The 16,009-nt window shown below is 41.1% G+C and overlaps 1 protein-coding gene across 9 annotated transcripts in view; it reads right to left on the bottom strand.

Moving 5' to 3' along the window:
* ENAH (ENAH actin regulator) overlaps positions 1–16,009 on the bottom strand; it is a 153,274-nt gene that overhangs the window by 116,506 nt on the left and 20,759 nt on the right. The gene's annotated exons all lie outside the window — the stretch shown is intronic.

The following is a 16,009-nucleotide window of genomic DNA, read 5'->3' as shown; positions in this document are numbered from 1 at the left end:
AAGCAAGGCCTTCCCTAATCACTCCAATCAAGTCAAGCCTTGGTGCAGCCTCTTCCCCCACCTTTTCCCACCACACATTTTATCTTCCTCTTTGCACTTATTATGACGTGAGAATAACTGGATTACTGATTTATGGGTATATTCATCTTTCTCCTCCATCCCCTACTAGAATGTAGGCCCCCTGAGTACAGGGACTCTTACCTTATTATTTTAAATGTATCATGCCACTCCCTTCTGGTCTGCAGAGTTTCTGCTGAAAAATCAGCTGGTAACCTTATGAGAGTTCCCTTGTATGTTACTTGTTGCTTTTCTCTTGCTGCTTTTAATATTTTCTCTTTACCTTTAATTTTTGTCATTTTGATTACAATGTGTCGTGGTATATTCCTCTGTGGGTTTAACCTGTATGGAACTCTCCATGCTTCCTGGACTTGGATGATTGTTTCCTTTCCCAGGTTAGGGAAGTTTTCAGCTATTATCTCTTCAAATATGTTCTCAGGCCCTTTCTCTCTCTCTTCTTCTAGGACCCCTATAATGCGAATGTTAGTGCTCTTAATGTTGTTCTAGAGGTCTCTTGCACTGTCCTCATTTCTTTTCATTCTTTTTTCCTTGTTCTGCTCCACAGTAGTGATTTCCCCTACTCTGTCTTCCAGCTCACTGATCCATTCTGCTTCATTTACTCTACTACTGATTCCTTCCAGTCTGTTTTTCATTTCAGTTATTGTATTGTTCAACTGTTTGGTTGTTCTTTATATTTTCTAACTCTTTGTTTAAAAATCCTTCTAACTTATCCATTTTTCTCCCGAGTTCTTGGATCACCTTTACAGTCGTTACTCTGAACTCTTTCTCGGGTAGATTGCCTATCTCCACATCACTCAGCTCTTCTGGAGTTTTATCTTATTCCTTCATCTGAAACACATTCCTCTGCCACCTCATTTGGGGTTAATTACGTTTCTCAACTTTGGAGAAGTAGCCTTCCGTAGGAGACGTCCTATGGGTCCAAGCAGTGCACTCACCCAAGGGCCAGGGGCCAGCGGTCCCAGGGTAGTGTCTAGCCTGCGTTTGCAGACTATAGACTGCTGGATTGTAGTTTTCTTCCTTCTGATTTCTGGCCCCCTGGTGGGTGAGGCTGGTCTAGAAGCTTGTGTAGGCTTCCTGGCAGGAAGGGCTGATGCCTGCCCACTGGTGGGTGGAGCTGGGTCCTGGCCCTCTGGTGGGCAGGGCTGTGTGATCAAGAAGTCTTTAGGCAACCTGTCTGCTAATGCATGGGGCTGTGGGGCTGTACTCCCACCCGGGTTAGGTGTTTGGCCTGAGGCATCCGGCACTGAAGCCTACAGGCTGTTGGGTGGGGGCCGGGTCTTGGTGCTAATGACCCAAGCAAGATGTCTGCCTCAAGGAGAGTTCATGCAGATGAATAATCCCCAGTATATCTGCCACCAGCTTCTATGGCCCCAGCAGGAGCCACAGCCACCCCCCCCCCCACCCCACCTCCCCAGGAGACTGTCCAAGACCAGCAAGTGGGTCTGGCCCAGGATCCTATGAGGTTACTGCTTTTGCCCTTGGTCCCGGTGCACGTGAGATTTTGTGCAATCCCTTTAAGAGTTAAGTCTGTTTCCCCCAGTCCTGTGGAGCTCCTGCAATTAAGCCCCGCTGGCCTTCAAATCCAAATGCCCTGGGGGGGGCACCTCTTCCCGATGCCAGACCCCCGGGCTGGGAAACCTGATGTGGGCCTCAGAACTCTCACTCCTGCGGCAGAGCCTCTGCGAGGTCACCCAAGGCGGGGGGTGGGAGTGGGGGGGAGGGGGATAAGGATCTGATTACATTTCAAGGGCACCCCTCCTACCATCTCGCTGTGCTTTCTTCTTTATGCCTTTAGATGTAGAAGATCTTCTTCTGTAGGTCCCAGTCTTTTTTATCGATAGTTGTTCAGAGGTTAGTTGTGATTTTGGTGTGTTCGTGAGAGGAGGTAAGCTCAAGGTCCTTCCACTCTGCCATCCTGAGAGACTCCTCGGGACTCTTATCTTATTTATCTATATATCTCCAGGCCAGAGAACTGAACCTGACAGTAATAATGAGTATTTGTGAAGCCAATCAATAATATTAGTTGACTGATTAACCTGTTCTTTTCCATACTTTGTTGATTTTCTATAATAGCACATACTATTTTTATATTTTTAATCTTTTGTTTTGTTTTGCTGGGGTTTTTTGGCCAGGCGGCACGGCTTGTGGGATTTTATTTCCCCAACCAGGGACAGAACTTGGGCCCTCGGCAGTGAAAGTGCGGAGTCCTAACCACTGGACTGCCAGGGAATTCCCTTTAATTTTATTTTTAAATATAAAATACTTCAGTGGGCAAGTAACACTTACCAAGCCAAAGAAAACATAACTTTGTGGACATTCCCTAAGGACAAGGCAAGGGTATAGTTTTCAGTCATAACAACAAAATCACTAATTATATATTCTTCTTAATAAAGGATAATGCTATAGTATACTTCATAGCATATCTGACCAATTTTCAGAAATTTAGAGACCTACCTCAAATTTCTGATTCCATAAGGTACTTATAATAACCTTTCCCCCAACACCAATCTTATGCCCACCATCCCAATGCCCGCCCCCCCGCACACACACACACACACAAACCCTCTGAATAATATTTTAATAGAGTCACATCTGAGGCATGAGAATTATTTCAGAACTCACTGGAGTCAATATGCCAATATTAAATAATGTTGAGAAAAAAATAAATAAATTTAATTTTACTCATATAAGTGAATTTCAAATTTAAATATACTAGAAAAACAGCCTAACTACATTTACTCTTCTGTAGTAATGATCTGTAGTTGAAATGCAGTTTCACAAGAACCTAACTATATGTAGTATTTGCAACTATATTTATATTGTATCCATATATAAAAATTGAGGAGAAAAATATCCTTTTTTGAAGAGAAGAGCTAGGTGAGATGTTCAAGAATCAAAGTGAAACCACCCTTTAGAGGGAGTAATTCCAGACTCCAATAAAACACAAGCATTCAAAATTTACTGTCACTGAGTTTCCACTAGTGATTAGAAAACTGAGTCCACCCACTAAATCAAGGTTTGAAGACACCAGGCTTAAGTCCTGAAAATCCGCTGAGCTCCGGCCAACAAATGCAACCTTGCACATCAGAATGAAAAGGACATTTCCAACTCTCATTCTGAAGTTAGATAAAATTTACCTGTCCACTGACAACTGTACCATCAATTTTAAAAAAGTGAATTAAGTTCTACTCACAAAGATACAATCAAACTAAATACGCAAATATGCAAATATACCTCCAAATCCTTGTATTTTACTTTTCCAGGCTCAGAGATACCACAAAAGACTTTCCAGCTTACTGACTGACAACTTGTAGGCCAGGCCTAAATAGAGACCGGGGTTATTAAGACACTGGCTCAGGATATTCAGACACATTATTTGATATACGGAAGTCAGCATACACCCCAAGTAATGCACCTACAGCAGATTCTTATCTCTACAGTATTAAAAAAAGTATTTACTCAGATAATCAAAAGGATCTTAACAGAACAGTGCTAAATGAGCAATGGGCAATAGGCTGGCAATTAATTTAGCCTCTTCTGTAAACTCTTGACGTAATTAGTACCATGAGAACTGGTCAGAAATATGCCCCATGTATGCAACCCCAACTTACTAGCAAGCTTCAGATTCAACCACCTAAGTCAGTTCTATTACTAACGCTTCTAAAGGTTATTAGAATTTAAATTCCAACACAAAATATGGGTAAATCTTGTTTGATACTGATATCCAAAGGATCAAAATGCATCTTAAGTCTCTACCATTACCAAAATGGTCAATATACAGCTAATTTTTTAATTCAAACGTTCTGCTACCGCCAACTTGTGATTAAATTCTGAGCAAAAACTAAGGGAAGACAGAAGCAACATTTTTAATTCCCTCATAGTAAGTAGCTGTCAAATACTCCATCAAGGAAGCTCCCTTAAAGAGAAAGGTTATCAGTTAGAAACATTACCAGCCAGAATTAAATGAATCTAACTGGAGTAAGCAGAAAAACATTTATCCTTGAGGCAAAGGAACATAATTTCAGGAACCAGGAGGCAGATTTCAACTACATACCAACTTGCACCTAATCCCCAAACAGACTGTTTAGCAGCTGCTGCCTTTGCCAAAGCAGTCCCTCCATTCTCATTCAAACATTCCCCTGAAGGAAAATGACAACTCCCTGAAAGCAATCAGCCTTCCTAACAATCAACTTTTCCAATAACTGGGGAGAAAGAAAAAGTGAACCATGGGCCAATATCCCTCAAAACTAAAACCACCACCAGCTCTTTGTATGAATGGTTTATCCATCTCTCTTAAAAAAAGAATGGCCATCCAGATACAAAACTGGCCACAGGGACCGCTTTTAACCAACCAGTTGCCAATTTGGGATTTCTTTCTCCTTATCTCTCTCCTTCAGAGAGTATAGCATAAAAATAAGGGAAAAGATAATCGCCTCTGTTCACTTGTGCTTCATCATTCACTAATAAGTAGTTCAATGATGTCAGACAAGTGCTCAGACTCTCTCCATTCACTCAACCAGTCTACAAATATCTTTTGAGTGCCTATTAAATGTCCTATTCTATCTTGTTTTCCTCTGAATCACAGATGAATCCTTAGTCATTTCTGTACAGAACTCAACTAGGAAGGTTTTTTGTTTTTGGCCATGCCACATGGGATCTCACCCCGACCAGGGATCCAACCCATGCCCCCTGCAGTGGAAGCACAGAGTCTTAACCCCTGGATCGCCAACGAAGTTCCTCAACTAGGAAGTTTTACTTTCTACTTACAACACTGAAATGAAAAAGGAGAACGGCACCTCTGTGCCTTAGGTTTTCTGTTTTTAACTACCTTTATACCAGCAACTACTAGGAAGCCCCTTAAAAAAAGACTCCCAAAGGATTCCACCCTGTATAACACTATATTTCATTACATAGCAGGTAAAGAAAAGGACATGAGCCGGAGTTTTGAGGAGCATGGTGGTACCCAGCGAAAGGAAAGAAGGCCTATCATTTAAGCCCACAGTAGAAAGGAAGTTAAGGAAGTCCCAGGACCCTACAATGGCATACCTGAAACCCCGAGATGCCCAACCCATAGCAATTCATCTCCCAAAACAGCATCAAATTTTTGAAGCCGGTGATAAATACACAGTACATACTACAACCTAGCACATACATACAAAGAGAACTGAAACAGTTTCATTGAATAATACTTGCCATTACCATATGCAATGTATTCTGATATTTTCTATTCTTTCAATTTTGAAAAATAGCGTTAAAAAACCCAGTTTGAAGATCAGCATCCTAAAACACTCCCCTCTTACCCCTCTTCCCTTCCCACTCCCTCATCTTATTTTAGGGACAGAGAAAGAGAAGATGACTACTAGAGAGAAGACGCATGAGAACCTCAAGACCAAGGAGAATCCCTGTTCCCAGACAGAGAGGGAACAACATCAAGGGGTGTGGGGAACCGTCGATCTTGGGCATCTCAGTTTGAAACTCTGAATGGATGGTCCCAGAGAGATGTTTTAAGACATGTCTATCAGGGCTTCCCTGGTGGCGCAGTGGTTGAGAATTTGCCTGCCAATGCAGGGGACACGGGTTCGAGCCCTGGTCTGGGAAGATCCCACATGCCACGGAGCAACTGGACCCGTGAGCCACAACTACTGAGCCTGCGTGTCTGGAGCCTGTGCTCCACAACAAGAGAGGCCGCGATAGTGAGAGGCCCGCGCACCACGATGAAGAGTGTCCTCCGCTTGCCACAACTAGAGAAAGCCCTCGCACAGAAACGAAGACCCAACACAGCCAAAAATAAATAAATAAGAAGATTAAAAAAAAAAAAAAGACATGTCTATCAGGTCAATTTTGTAGTCCCGGGGTTTGTCAAATAAATTATAGACATCAAAAATGTCTGGTGATAATGAAATGTACTGGGTTGAACCATATTCAATTGCCAATATCGGACACTTTTTTGACCTAATAGTGTAATACATACTTCAAAGACATGATGAATTAAATGGCCTGAGGATTAAGGACCTAATCACCCCTCATTACAACATAGTTTCCACAGAAAGACATGTGCTAAATTCCTACCAAACAATTGATTTCAAAAGCTGAGACTATCTGAAATTAAGCTGTGATGTGATTTAATAGCTCTGAATGCTTTCTTTTTTAAGTTCATATATACATATATATATATTTTTTTTAATATTTATCTATTTATTATTTGGCTGCATCGGGTCTTAGTTGCGGCACCCAGGATCTTTCATTGCAGCGGGCGGGCTCTAGAACACGCAGGCTTAGTTGTCCCGTGGCATGTGGAATCTTAGTTCCCCAGCCAGGGATCGAACCTGCATCCCCTACATTGGAAGGCGGATTCTTAACCACTGGATCACCAGGGAAGTCCCTCTGAATGCTTTTCCAATATGACCATGACTGGTTTCTCCTCTATTAAAAGCCTAGTACTTTCCCATGGTTCATTCTTGTTTTCACACAATTACCAAATCTGGAGCCTCAACCTCTGCCCGCCACTTCTATCAGCCCTATCTGATTTTCTGAAAGTATGTTCAGTTCAAACCAATAGATCATAAGCTCCTTAATGGTAGAGACAATCCTTTTTAATCTTTAAATATCCACTTCTTTGCAGAGTCTTGTACTATCAAAAACAATAAAATGTGTCCTGAATTAAAACAAATCTTCTCCAGAAAATCCTTGCCTGATTTCAACTTGCCTAAAATCTTTTGAGGAGTGACAATGCTATCATCCTACCTATTACCAAATTCTAGAACACTGGCTATCCTTTCACACCTCACGATCTTTATCTCACTGGAGTCACTGGTATATCAATGCTATTTTATCCACAAAAATAATCTTCCCAAACATTCCTTCATATTCCTACCAAAAATCTAAAGTTGTCCCAGCAACCATTCTCATCATATTGATACTTACTGTAACTGAGCAGGACCCTATGGGGCCTTCAGGGGACAGACCCTTCCCCCATATCCTCTGCTTTACCTCCTCTCTGAAGTACCTAGATAACAGTATGGGATGCACATTTCCTGAGTTGTTTTACAGATGCTAAAACCCCCACCAAATGAAAGATGTTAACTACTTGATGACCATGAGCACGCAGCCCCCAGGCCTAGTGAAGCCTAAGGATTGATAACCTTAACCCCTGTGACACCACCTTGTTACCTCATTAACAAATCAGAGAACTGTACATGAGCTGACACATACCCTTTGACCCCCTCCTCCCTCACCTGGCCTTTTTTTTTTTTTTGACCGTACCTCGTGGCTTTGTGGCTTAGTTCCTGACCAGGGATAGAACCCAGGCCTACAGCAGTGAAAGCAGAGTCCTAACCACTGAACTGCCAGGGAATTCTCCACCTGGCCTTTAAAAATGCTTTCCTGAAACCCATAGGGGCGGAGCGGGGGGAACCCATCGGGGAGCTTGGGCTTTCTGAGCGCTAGCTGTCCCAGACTACTTGTATGGCGCCTTACAGTAAACGCTGCACTTTTCTTCACCACAACCCGGTGTCAGCAGATTGCCTTTACGGAGCGGCGAGAGGACCCAAGTTTGGTTTGGTAACATTATCACCCTCCTGACCCACTCAGCAGGGCCGTGAGAATTATCTCTTTAAACCTACCTCTTGGCATTGTGCTAAATGAGTAAGCCAGAGAAAGACAAATAATGTATATTCTTGCTTATGTGTGGAATCTAAAAAAGCCGAACTCAAAACAAAGAACAGATTGATGGGTGCTAAGGGCTGGGGGTGGGGGAAATGGGGAGATATCGGTCAAAGGGTACAGACTTCCAGTTATAAAATGAATAAATTCTGGGGATCTAATGTACAGTATAGTGACTATATTAACAGTACTGTACATATACAGTTGACCCTTGAACAACACGGCGGTTAATCTGAGTATAATCTAGAGGTGGCCCTTTGTATCCAAGGTTCCTCCGCATCCAGATTCAACCAACCAGGGACCGTGTGGTACTGTAGTATTTACTAATGGAAAGTATCTGTATATAAGTGGACCCTCAAAGTTCAAACCCACATTGTTCAATGGTCAACTGTACTTGACAGTTGTTAAGAGAATACATCTTATTCTCACCACACACAAAAAAATTAATTATGTGAGGGGATGGAGGTGTTAGCTAACCTTATTGGTATTCATTTCATAACATATACATATATCACCTTAAATTTACATATGCTATATGTCAACAATGTTACATGTCATCTCAATATACCTGGGGGAAAAAAAAGAAATGAACGTGTGTAAATAAAGAAACAAACCTACCTCTTAATCAACCATTAATATTATTTTACATTCACACCATGAGGATCCTGTCATTCCATCTACCAAATTCTTCGCGGGTTTTCCCTAAATTAAATATTTCAGATTCGAATTCTTGCCATGTGCTTCATGGGCCATTAACAACTAAATACATCCCAACTAGGCACTCTCATTTACCACCTGCCTCAGCCCACAGCTTCAGTTTCATTTAGTTAAAACATACAAGCTCTCTGTAGCATACCTGTCCCTCTCACAGCCCTTGGAGACAAGAGTACTCACTTTGGAAGAGAGGGAACCATCAGATCTGCTCTCGCTCTTTTACTCTCTCCTTGCCTCCTTCTTCGTATCTCTTACTCCAAAAGCAGCTGAAAATCTGTCTCTACCCCCAACGTGAAACATTCTGTGTACTATCGTGTCAGATGTGTAAAGAGGGTGTTTTAACATGTCACTGGTCAACTCTTTAAAGTCTTGCCACTATTAAGACCAGGTAACAAAGGGGAAAAGTGTTATTGATACTGCGGTAAATGAAAAAAAGACACCAAAGGTCATGCAAATTGTTAGGGTTTATGAGTGACTTCCTTTTTTTCCCTATTCTCCAAATTTTTGCTGACATGCTTAAATTACCTTTTAAACTGGGGGTGATGGACAGGTTCACTAAGTTGACTGTGGTGATGGTTTCATGGGTACAGACATATGAAAACTTATCCAGGTGTACATTTTAAGTGTGAAATTTAGTTTATGTCAATTATACCTCAATAAAGCTGTTAAAATGTCTAAGTTGTATTAAACATTTATGAAACTATGGCAGAATGACAGAACTGCAAGCCTTATACACGTAAAGATAGCTTATAGGAAAAGGCTGAAGGGTGGGGGACCCTATATGCTTCATAAAGTCACTCAAAGGGTGAATTGCAAAAGGAAGAAACTACAAACGGTGGGCCGGACAGGGGAGAGATACGCTTCTAAAGAGAAACCTGCCGGCCAGTTTACAGAAGACTTCTCAACTTGAAGCAAAAAACTTTCAAGTTAAAGTTCCAGAAGTAGAAAAACTTTTGTATTGCAGAAAAGATTCTGGATTACACTAAGATCCAAAAGAAAGGCAGCCAGGAACTTTCAAGACACTAGAGTTCTTACCATGGACTTAAGATACCTCTGAAAAAAACAGGCTTAGAGAAAGGAACAAGATGAAACAAAGAGGGTTTTTTTTTTTTACTATTGTTTTTAAGGATACACGCTTCTTGCGCTTAGCTTTTATATTCTGTTGTTCTGTTCTTTGCATTACATCTATTAATTAGCAAATCAGTCCCTTTGATTTGTTTTCTCAACTATTTTCCCCCAATTCTTCTGTTTTGCTTAATATTAGTAAAATACTTCCCCAAGGGCTCTGAGATTAGAGGTTAACTCTTTTGTGTTGGTGCTTTTCTTAAAAAACACCTAGTGACTGAGAAAAAAAAGAAAGGAAATAACTAACAAGTCTTTTTATCTGCAATCAAAAACCCATAATGTCACTTATAAATCCAAAGTACCATGATACTTCCATTAATAAATCTCTTGGAAAACAGACAAGCTTTAAATGTTAAAAGCTTCATGGTTTAGTGGAGGTTAGACAATCTGTTCTAGACAATGAAAGGATGTTCTGTTTTCCTCAACATCTGGACTCTAGCTACAGGGGAAGAAGAAGCCAAGATCAAGATGCCCTGGAGGGGAAATACCCCAGGATGCTGATCCTTATACCTGTCACATGGTGAGTTCTTTCTGGGCCACAATCTTACATGGTGGATACAAATAAATGGGAAAGCTAAGGAGTAAGGACCCCCCCCCCCGACCTGCTGGGATGTGAAGTGCCTCCTCCCTGAATCTGCTTTCTTGTGGTGGAGTACCAGGGTCAACAAAGTGGACATGGAACACTAAGACATGGAATTCCAGTATCCCTACTCTCTCAGACATCACCCATTCCTGAAAGCAGGATGTCTAAGAGCTAAGCAATAGTCTTAATTTTAAAATGAGTTTTCATTCCAAGAGTCGAAAGATAGGAAATCCCTAGTTAGCAGATGAATGTTTAGTTTTAAAAACTAAGGTACAAGCAATCACTTAAATGAATAAAAAATATAGATAAAATTAATTGTCTAAATAATTCTCACCTAAAATTTCTGGTTTCTTGGCTTACCTAAAGCAGTATTTAGTAGACAGAAGTGATTTTTTTTTTCAGTTGCTCAGGGACTTCGTAAGAAATGAGATGTTGGGACTTCCCTGGTGGTCCCGTGGTTAAGAATCCGCCTTCCAACACAGGTGACGTGGGTTCGATGCCTGGTCGGGCAACTAAGATCCCACATGCTGTGGGGCATCTAAGCCCGCATGCTGCAACTACAGAGCCCACGAGCTCTGGAGCCCACATGCCACAACTACAGAGACCGTGTGCCGCAACTACTGAGCTCACACACTCTAGAGCCTGCGCTACAACTAGAGAGAAGCCTGCACACTGCAATGAAAGATCCCTCGTGCCACAACTAAGACCCGCCACAGCCAAAACAAATAAAATAAATGAGTAAATATTAAAAAAAAAAAGAAATGAAATGTTATCTAACCAATTTTGTTTAGACTTTGTCTTAGGAAACCCTTTCTTTTTCCTTTTCTTTTTTTTTTTTTTTTTTGGTGGGATCTTAGTTTCCCGACCAGGGATCGAACCTGTGTCCCCTACATTGGAAGTGTGGAGTCTTAACCACTGGACCAGCAGGGAAGTACCCCCCAACTTTCTTTTATTATAAAGGAAAAGGAGTGTTGCAAGCTACATTCTTCAACAAGCTCTATAACCCTGTATATCTAACGGATCACTAACATTAATCTCCAATTTCTTCCATCGTCTAAGACTTCACCTTTGAGACATGTTTCCGTGTTTTTTATATATAACTGACTTTTGCCATTGTCTTTTTCTTAGTTGAATATCATAATGGATATCTGTTGCCAGGATTCCTTCTCTCACTTTAGAAAAGCTCATTCCCCACTACCACTGGTGCTCATCACCGCATCCCAACCCCTACTAGAGAAGACGGGACAGTGACCTAGACAGGGCTTGTCACCAGTCTTCATCCAGGATTTTTCTACCTAAAGATTACAAGAAACATTCTGTGACTTTAATTTACAAAAGCTGGATGGAATATGGGAATCTGGAGAAACCATGTGAAGAAAGACCACAGGGGCCAAGAATAAAGCCTAGCAAAGAGAGCGAGTAACTCCTAGTCAACCAAAATTGCTAGCTCTGTTCTCATCCCTGAGGTCCGAGAGCGGCCCTGGCTCCAGCCGCTCTCGCTTTGATGCTGTAAGCTATACTAGGGTCCTTCTTCAGCTAACTTGAGTTTCCATCAGTGTCAAAATTACCATGTACGATATACAGACACAGACAACCAGCTTAAATACAAATAGGGACCAGTCCCATTGAGACTGAAGAACTACCACTTTCGGAATACCTAGTGACTTCCATATTTATCTCAGTGGTGTTACTAACATTTTGTTTTTTCTACTTCCCCTTCATTTTTTTTTTTTTAATAAATTTACTTATTTTATTTATTTATTTTTGGCTGCATTGGGTCTTTGTTGCTGCGTGTGGTCTTTCTCTAGTTGCGGTGCGCGGGCTTCTCATTGCTGTGGCTTCTCTTGTTGTGGAGCATGGGCTCTAGGCGTGAGGGCTTCAGTAGTTGTGGCATGCAGGCTCAGTAGTTGTGGCTCGCGGGCTCTAGAGCGCAGGCTCAGTATTTGTGGCGCACGGGCTTAGTTGCTCCGTGGCATGTGGGATCTTCCCAGACCAGGGCTTGAACCCATGTCCCCTGCATTGGCAGGCGGATTCTCAACCACTGCGCCACCAGGGAAGCCCCCCCCACCTCATTTTTGTGAGGGCAAAAAATAATAGTACAATAAATAAATGCATATAAAAATACAATAAATAAATGCATAACAATAATCTACAAAGGCACTGATACTGACAAAACTGAACTGTTGAGTAAGCAAGTTGTACCACCATACAACAGTTCAAATTATTGTTTGTCAGCTTGACATATGAAATACTACACTGAGAAAAAGGAATGGTGTTTAATGGTATAGGTACATAGCATATGAAAGCTCACATAAGAAAAATCCTTTAATAAATACCTTTCTTTGTTCACACATTCAGAAGAAAAGAGGTAAACTTTCTTCTGGCTTACCAGGAAAAAAATCATGGGATCTAAAGCTTACAAAATCAGTGTGGAAAGCACTCATTTCAATATTACAAGTCTTATATTGATGTTATTTATAATTTAGCCCCTTATGTTATTGTTATGGTTGAAAGTTGAGGGAAAACTGTCATTGAAATACCTATTTATCAGTAAGTGAAAATTTGTATGTACATATCACACACTCTGATTTGGACACGTGATGTTTAAGGTGCCTATTAGTTATACAAAATGAATTATTTGTGAGCTTCTTATCTGGAACTCACAAGAGAGAGCCAGCCAGAAACTTGAATCTGGGAATCAGCAAACACGGGGTAAAGTCCAGGGGTTGAATAAGACTGCGGAGGAATGGAAGTCCAGGGTAAGAAGAGAAAGGGAGGAGAGGACCAAGAGATGCAGCCAATGAGATAAGGAGAGAACCAAGAGAACTTCAAGTCACCTAAGTCAAAGTGGTTCAAGGCCAGGACGGCGGCTTCCACATTATCAACTTTCAGGAATGCTTTTCCCTTGACCTTTCTTCTTCTACTCAGGGAAAACATTCTAACAGCACTTAATTTTTCTGAATTCTATAACAAATTTTTAGGGAAAAGCCACTTTAACTCCAGAGTTGTTAATTATTTTCTGGCTAAAGAAGTAAGAGTAACTCAAGCTATATCCAAGAAGCACCCCCTGGACAAGGTGGCCACTGAACCTGATCTCAGATGCCTCTGCTGCCAGCAGAGCCCCCTGAAGGGCGAAGGAGAGAGCCAAACCTATTCCTGCCCTGGCTCTCAAGGGAAATGTCATCTGAAACACACACCACTTTGTCCCATACCATCCAACATATGAAAATAATTAAGGGATTGAAAAGCAGAAAAAAAGCAGTCACTTCACACATCCAAAAGCATACAGCGTTAAATGAAACCTTATCTGGGCAGTGACTGCATCAAAACAGAACTTAAAAAGCAGTTGAAGGAGCAGAAACTGGTAGCCAGGCCTTACTTGTCTCGAATCCAATCCCACCACAATTATAATTCTAGGTGTAATTTAGGATAAAGGCCCAGCCGAGCTGTAAGTCAATTCTTAAAGGTCAGCATCAAAACATTCTCTGCTGCTGCTGGTTGTGGTGAAATGGACACTCCATATATTTGCAGGCTGGCATGAAAACTGGCACAACACTTTTGGAAAGCATTTGGCAATATGATTCAAGAGCTTTTAAAACTGTTTCTATTTATTCAGAGATCTAATACTATTTCTGGAAATCTATCTTAAGGAATTAGTCTGTAATTAGGAGGAAAGAAAAAACCCTCTGGGTTCATGAAAACATTATTCATTATACAAAATCACTTTAAACCATACAAACAGCCATTTAAAAGGAAATAGGTAGGGCTTCCCTGGTGGTGCAGTGGTTAAGAATCCTCCTGCCAACGCAGGGGACACAGGTTCCAGCCCTGGTCCGGGAAGATCCCACATGCTGCAGAGCAACTAAGCCCGTGCGCCACAACTACTGAGCCTGTGCTCTAGAGCCCGCAAGCCACAACTACTGAGCCCACCTGCCACAACTACTGAAGCCTGCAGGCCTAGAGCCTGTGCTCCGCAACAAGAGAAGCCACTGCAATGAGAAGCCCTTGCACCGCAACAAAGAGTAGCCCTTGCGTGCCACAACTAGAGAAAGCCTGAGTGCAGCCAAAAATAAAATAAATAAATTAAAAACAAAAAAGAAAATAGGTAAATTACAGTGAAATATGCAACTAATAAAATTCTGAGTTTTTAAAAAGCATGGAGAATGCAAAACATATCCAGTGAACAAACTAAAAAATGCATAATCAAACATATATAGAAATGCACAAAAATAAAAGGAGGAAAAATTTTTTAAAAGATGTTGCAACTGTGAAGAGAAATGAAAAAAGAAAACTGATTATAGAGTAAATCTGTTAGAGCAGGATGAGACCATATAAATCAGGGAAGATCAAGGTCGAGGGTTCTCAAGGCAGAAGATCTACTGGAACGGGGGAGGTGGGTAGTGCGGGGGTCAGAGGGGAAAGGTAAGTTCTTCAGTTAAAGAATGAAAACAGACATAGAGCACCAAGCAGAAAGCAGCGCGGAGTTTAAAAAATTCCATCCCTTTGCATCAACCAGAAGTTCAAATGACACCTTGCACTGCTTTTCTCCCTTTTCACTCTTGCCCATTGCTCTTTACTCTGCCAATACATAATTAACTCCAGATTATCCATGGAAAAAAAAGAGCATGAATTTAGAAAATACTAAGAAGTAGATGATCCAACACCAACTGGCTTTAGGTTTTAAATGGCATCACATTAGAATTCTTTAATAACAATGTACCTTCCTTTATGTTAGTATTAAACTATCAGAAAATAATCTGCATACTCCATACACTCTACTGGAAGGAACAGCATGGCAAATGGTCCAGAAACAAGCTGAAAAAGGGAATTAAATCTTTTCTATATGATTAACCAAAACATACATAATTTTATATGCAATTAACCATAATACAATATAAACTACATCCTTTTTAAATATTTAGGAAAAAAGCCTAAAATATGGCCAAATTAAATTCATTAATAGCCCGTAACGCTGTTAAAGTATGTTAACTTTACTTGAATAAACTACAAAAAGTAATTAAAAAAAAAAAATCATTGCTCCTCCTACCACTAAACAGAAATGAAAGTAATTCCAAAAGAGGACAACACAGCATAGTGGCTGAGAGCACAGAAGAGCTAGACGGCTGGGGTCTGAATTCCAGCTCCACTCATGGCTAGTGTGTGCTCTTTTCTGTGCCTCAGTCTTCTCCTCTGGAACATAAAGAAAATACTTACTTTATAGGGTTGTTATAAAGATTAAATGAGTTAATTTATCTAAAGCATTTAGAAGAGGGCCTGGAGTAAGTTACTAAATGGATGCAAAAGGCTATTGTTCAGGGCTTCCCTGGTGGCGCAGTGGTTGAGAGTCTGCCTGCCAATGCAGGGGACACGGGTTCGAGCCCTGGTCTGGGAAGATCCCACATGCCACGGAGCAACTGGGCCCGTGAGCCACAACTACTGAGCCTGCGCATCTGGAGCCTGTGCTCCGCAACAAGAGAGGCCGCGATAGTGAGAGGCCCGCGCACCGCGATGAAAAGTGGCCCCCGCTTGCCACAGCTAGAGGAAGCCCTCGCACAGAAGCGAAGACCCAACACAGCCAAAAATAAAAATAAATAAATAATTAAAAAAAAAATATATATATATATATAATTGTTTTACAATAAAAAGTCCATTATACAGAGAAGGAATGCTATTGGATGTAGAACAACCCATTTACAAGGCAGGAGGGAGGAGCAAATGACCATTATTTAAAAAAAAAAAAAAAAAAAAAAAAAAAAAAAAAAAAAAAGGCTATTGTTCAGTTCCAGAGATGGAGACATGATGGTTTGTACAACTATGTGAATGTACCTAATGCCATGAAACTGTACA

The sequence above is a fragment of the Balaenoptera musculus genome, chromosome 1 (genome assembly GCF_009873245.2).
Source record: "Balaenoptera musculus isolate JJ_BM4_2016_0621 chromosome 1, mBalMus1.pri.v3, whole genome shotgun sequence".
Taxonomy (NCBI): Eukaryota; Metazoa; Chordata; class Mammalia; order Artiodactyla; family Balaenopteridae; genus Balaenoptera; species Balaenoptera musculus.
This window is presented reverse-complemented; position numbering and strand designations above follow the sequence as displayed.